The sequence below is a fragment of the Dendrobates tinctorius genome, unplaced genomic scaffold, assembly GCF_039654945.1.
Source record: "Dendrobates tinctorius isolate UK_male_01 unplaced genomic scaffold, ASM3965494v1 ptg000250l, whole genome shotgun sequence".
Taxonomy (NCBI): Eukaryota; Metazoa; Chordata; class Amphibia; order Anura; family Dendrobatidae; genus Dendrobates; species Dendrobates tinctorius.
In genome coordinates this window covers 9775188-9781187 of record NW_027361917.1, presented here as the reverse complement: position 1 = coordinate 9781187, position 6000 = coordinate 9775188, and the positions used below count along the sequence as shown (strand labels likewise).

Below are 6000 nucleotides of genomic sequence, written 5' to 3'. Positions count from 1 at the left end.
TTCTTGCTCTGGGTGATTTCTTTTTTATACAATATTTTTAATATTTCTTCAGCGGTATCCGATCATGGTTTCTTCCATTTGCGTTTTTTCTTTTTTTCTCCTTTTTTTCTTTTTTTCCTTTTGTCTTCCAGCTCACGCCACGGATTTCTCATGGAATTTGAAATAAAATAACTAGTGACACATATTTATTTTTATCTTTATTTTTATTATTTTTATCTTTATTCATTTTTTCACATCAACTTCATTAGCATATTTTTATTCATATATATACACCTTTTATCACTTTATAAATATCTATTTTTGAGACTCATACCAATGGTCGGATCACAAATTCTCTTTTAAATTCAAACACTCTCCCTGGTATAGCGGTGTGTTCGCTGGACTTTGATTCTTTTTTTCTTTTTCAACGTCATGGGTTCATTTTACACATATATACATTTTTTTCGTTTTTCTTTATATTTTTATCATCCTTTTTCTCTTCTTCTTTTTCTTTTATCTGTAAAACATAATAAAGATTTGATTTTAACTAGAGAATGTTTAACCTTTATGAACTCTTGATGCTTGAATCACTTTGATCTTTGACCTTTTGCGGCGCTCCTCGTGTCTCTGAGGGCGCCAAATTTGAATCCTGTATGTATAAATGTGATGACAGCTCTCTGTAGTCATGTATCTACCCCTGAAGAAGAAGCGTTACGCTTCGAAACGCGTAGGGATTAAAGGGTTAACTTTTTTAACCTTGTGTGGTTATTGAATTCGTCTGGCAGCGCACTCAAAGTCCAAGAATTTATTCCTTATAGAAATGAAAGAAACAAAGCAAAACAAGTAATGTTTGCTAATACTAGTTTAGACTGAACAAGTGGAAGTTTACAGTCTATTGCTCGGGAAAAAAATATAAAAAGATCATAAGATCATGTGTTTTATTTTAACTTTAATTACAGGGGAATTTTAGTTTTAAATTATATAGCTGAAATTGTGAGCCCCATCGGGGACAGCGCCAATAATGTCTGTAAAGCGCTGTGGAATTAATGGCGCTATATAAATGAGTAAAATAAATAAAAATAAATAAACTGATTAAGGGCTGGTTTAATTTTGTCTTTAACCACTTCCCGACCGCCCACAGTAGATAAACCTTGGCGCTTCCTGGGCTTTGTGCAGCGCCGACGTTTATCTACTGTCGGCGATTTTGTGCCTCCCGGGACCCCCACATACCTTATAATGCGGGGATCCCGGTGCACAATGCATGCTGGGACCCCTGACGTCATCGAGACCCGATTGCTTCAGGTCCTGATGACGTCAGCGTCACAGCAGCCAATGAGAGCGCTCACTGGGAAAGCTACTTGTTTCCCGGCGATCTCACTCATTGTAATGCGACTTCTCCTCTGATCTCACACTGACAGATGATCAGAGGTGAAGCAGCGTTACTGTGTGACTAGATCGCTGCCTGGCACAGCTGATCGCTGCCTGGCACAGCTGTGTCAGGCAGCAATCTTGTCACACAGTAACGCTGCTTCTCCTCTGATCATCTGTCAGTGTGAGATCAGAGGAGAAGTCGCGTTACTATGTGCCAGGCAGCGATCTTGTCACATAGTAACGCTGCTTCTCCTCTGATCATCTGTCAGTGTGAGATCAGAGGAGAAGTGGCGTTACTATGAGTCAGATCGCAGGGCAGCGATCTTGTCACAAAAAGAAAAAAAAAGTAAAGAAAAAAAGCAGGCACGCAGGTTAGGGCTAGGGCTAGGGTTAGGGTTAGGGTTAGGGCTAGGGCTAGGGTTAGGGCTAGGGATTAGGGTTATGGGTGTGTTGGTGTTAGGTTTGTGGTTAGGGTTATGGTTAGGGGTGTGTTGGGGTTAGGGTTGGAATTAGAATTGGGGGTTTCCACTCTTTAGGTACATCAGGGGCTCTGTAAACGCAACATGATGCCCGCAGACAATTCCATCGTAGTCTGCATTTCAGAACGTCACTACTTCCCTTCCGAGCCCCGACGTGTGCCCAAACAGTAGTTTTCTCCCACATATGGGGTACCAGCGTACTCAGGACAAATTGGACAACAACTCTTAGGGTCCAATTTCTCCTGTTACCCTTGTGAAAATAAAAATTGGGGGCTAAAAGATCATCTTTGTGGAAAAAAAAATGATTTTTTTTATTTTCACGGCTCTACATTATAAACTTTAGTGAAACACTTGGGGTTCAAAGTGCTCAACACACATCTAGATAACTTCCTTGGGGGGTCTAGTTTCCAAAATGGGGTCATTTGTGGGGGGTTTCCACTGTTTAGGTACATCAGGGGCTCTGCAAATGCGACATAACACCCGCAGACCATTCCATCAAAGTCTGCATTCCAGAACGTCACTACTTCCCTTCCGAGCCCCACCGTGTGCCCAAACAGTAGTTTTCTTCCACATATGGGGTATCAGCATACTCAGGATAAATTGGACAACAACTTTTGGGGTCCAATTTCTCCTGTTACCCTTGTGAAAATAAAAATTGGGGGCTAAAAGGTCATTTTGTGGAAAAAAAATGATTTTTTATTTTCATGGCTCTACATTATAAACTTCTGTGAAGCACTTGGGGGGTTCAAAGTGTTCACAACACATCTAGATAAGTTCTTTATGGGGTCTAGTTTCCAAAATGGGGTCACTTGTGGGGGGTTTCCACTGTTTAGGTACATCAAGGGCTCTCCAAATGCGACATGGCATCCGATCTCAATTCCTGACAATTCTGCATTGAAAAAGTCAAACGGCACTCCTTCCGTTCTGAGTTCTGCCGTGTGCTCAAACAGTGGTTTAGCCCCACATACGGGGTATCGGCATATTCAGGAGAAATTGCACAAAAAATTTTGTGGTTCATTTTCTCTTTTTACACTTGTTAAAATAAAAAAAATGGTTCTGAAGTAAAATGTTTGTGAAAAAAAGTTAAATGTTTATTTTTTCCTTCCACATTCCATTCATTCATGTGAAGCACCTGAAGGGTTAATAAACTTCTTCAATGTGGTTTTGAGTACATTGAGAGGTGAAGTTTTTAGAATGGTGTCACTTTTGGGTATTTTCTGTCATATTGACCCCCCAAACTCACTTCAAATGTGAGGTGGTCCCTAAAAAAAATGGTGTTGTAAATTTTGTTGTAAAAATGAGAAATCCGCTGGTCAAATTTTAACCCTTATAACTTCCTAAAAAAAAAAAATTATACTTCCAAAATTGTGCAGATGTAAACTAGACATGTGGGAAATGTTATTTATTAACTATTTTGTGCGATATCACTCTCTGATTTAAGGGCATAAAAATTAAAATTTTGAAAATTGCAAAATTTTCAAAATGTTTGCCAAATTTCGATTTTTTTTTAACAAATAAGCGCAGTTCATATCTAAGAAATTTTACCACCATCATGAAGTACAATATGGCACGAGAAAACATTGTCAGAATCAGCAGGATCCATTGAAGCGTTCTAGAGTTATGACCTCATAAAGTGACACTGGTCAGAATTGAAAATATTGGCCCGGTCACGAAGGCAAAAACAGGCTCGGGTGCAAAGGGGTTAAAGAGAACCTGTCGGCATAATTTTGTAAATGTAGTTTAAAGACATAGCTATCATACATTACTTTAATATCTTTGGTGGAGAAATCTGCCTTCTTGTTCTTCTTTAACGCGAAGGTGCCATAAAAAAAAAAAAATTAAACAATTGAAAAAACGTAAAAGTATCAATGTTTTGATTTAATAAATAAGATAAAATTATAATTTGTTTTTAATGAAGTAAAATATGAAAAATATGAAATTTGCCATGAAAACCTAGTGTTCACCTAGCTCACATTATGACTGCAGTAAATGTGGGCTGCATCTGCTGACATGTGTGTGATGTCGCCCTTCTCCTCTCCTTCTGGGTGTTTGCAAAAAGGATAACAAAGGATAAAGTCTTGGATCACAGTGAGGAGCCATTTTGTTGGTGACTTCCAGTGATACTGACAAGTAGACAATGTCACTGAGGATGGCCGTCTGCAACGATTCTGTTAGTTGAAACAAAAACCAGCAAATAATTCCAGCGGATGCTTCCTACTTGGCCATAAAATCCATTTTATTTATATCTTTTAAAAAAGTTCCATGTGGCAGAAACCCAAATATATACAGGGGGTCAGAAGAAAAAAGGGCACACTGCTGCTTTATGCGTGCAGACTACGCGTTTCGACCTTACTAGGTTTTCTTCTAGGTCTTAAGTGTGAGCAGTGTTCAAGATAGTAATATACCCTGCTTCCAGGAACTTGATCCAATTACAAAATTTGACTTAATTCAAATAGGGTGTATACCCATACACAGGGATAAAACTTTGTTAAATACAAAATGTACTACATATTTAAAGCATATCGCTGCTTTAAATATGTAGTACATTTTGTATTTAACAAAGTTTTATCCCTGTGTAAGGGTATACACCCTATTTTAATTAAGTCAAATTTTGTAATTGGATCAAGTTCCTGGAAGCAGGGTATATTACTATCTTGAACACTGCTCACACTTAAGACCTAGAAGAAAACCTAGTAAGGTCGAAACGCGTAGTCTGCACGCATAAAGCAGCAGTGTGCCCTTTTTTCTTCTGACCCCCTGTATATATTTGGGTTTCTGCCACATGGAACTATTTTAAAAGATATAAATAAAATGGATTTTATGGCCAAGTAGGAAGCATCCGCTGGAATTATTTGCTGGTTTTTGTTTCTATTGCAACATGGGTGTGCCTCTCCCATTACAACTCCGTGCGGCTTCCTGGCAGTGAGCAGAACCACTAAGGACGTCTAACTGGGTGAGCTGGCTATAATTTTTCTTGTTTGATTCTGTTAGTTGGTGCTGCTTGCTGTATTATAAGCTGGGGTTAGTTATGTGGAGTGTATCATGTGTGTGATTAGTTATGTTTAGAGTAACACTCGCTGGGATTAGATACAGGGCTCAGTGTAATTTATCACATGATGGGATTAGATATTGAGCTCAGAGGAGTGTATCACACAGGATGGGATTAGATATGCAGTATCTAATGTATACAAGATGTCACCTCGCTTGGTCCACATTTATGGGAGCAGTGGTGTAATTTGTGACACCCATTAGCATAGCTACCTGGGTGGTAGAGGGGTCTCTGTGCTCTGAGTGTCTCACTTGGAGCTACACTACTCTGATACAGTTAAACCCAGTGCTAGAGCAGGGGACATGATCTCTCTGCACTGCCATAAGGCCACTCTGGTGCCCATGAGCCGGGTGGGGGGGAGCCCAGCACCAGGCTACCGCCCGTCATCGCAACTTCAACTGTATCAGCTGTATTCCAATACAGTTGAAAGCAATGATGAGGCGTGTGGTAGCATGATGCATCGATTCCCCTCTGTGTCTGATGTCACTGACGCAGTCACTGACAGCGGACGCGATTATGTCACTACATGGCACCCGCTGTGCCGATATGTGTGGGCACTCTCTGAAGAGACCAGAGCAGCAGGGGGAATGAGAAGGAGAGGTGAGTATTGAATATATTTTTTTATAGGGAGAGCGTTATACTGTATGGAGGTCTAAGGGGAATGCATTATACTATATTATACTATATACACTGCATGCAGAATTATTAGGCAAGTTGTATTTGAGAGGATTCTTTTATTATTGAACAACAACTATGTTCTCAATCAACCCAAAAGACTCAAATATAAAAGCTTAATATTTTTGGAAGTTGGAGCGAGTTTTTTTTAGATTTGGCTATCTTAGGAGGAAATCTGTTTTTTCAGGTAACTATTACTGTGCAGAATTATTAGGCAACTTAATAAAAACCAAATATACACCCATCTCACTTGTTTATTTTCACCAGGTAAACCAATATAACAACACAAAATGTAGAAATAAATATTTCTGACATTCAAAAACAAAAAAGAAAAATCAGTGACCAATATAGCCACCTTACTTTACGATGACACTCAAAAGCCTTCCATCCATACATTCTGTCAGTTGCTTGATCTGTTTAAAATCAACATTGCATGCAGCAGCCACC

The 6000-nt window shown here is 39.2% G+C and overlaps 1 long non-coding RNA gene across 2 annotated transcripts in view; it reads right to left on the bottom strand.

Moving 5' to 3' along the window:
* Window positions 1-213: 213 nt before the first annotated feature.
* LOC141063608 (uncharacterized) overlaps window positions 214-6000 on the bottom strand; it is a 33380-nt gene continuing 27593 nt past the window's right edge. The window contains exons 4-5 of one of the 2 annotated variants that reach the window (XR_012224909.1): window positions 3596-3634; window positions 214-496 (exon numbers count right to left, since the gene is read on the bottom strand). This is a non-coding gene — a long non-coding RNA (uncharacterized lncRNA). The remainder of the gene's footprint in view (window positions 497-3595; window positions 3635-6000) is intronic. The other variant, XR_012224908.1, reaches the window with a different exon arrangement.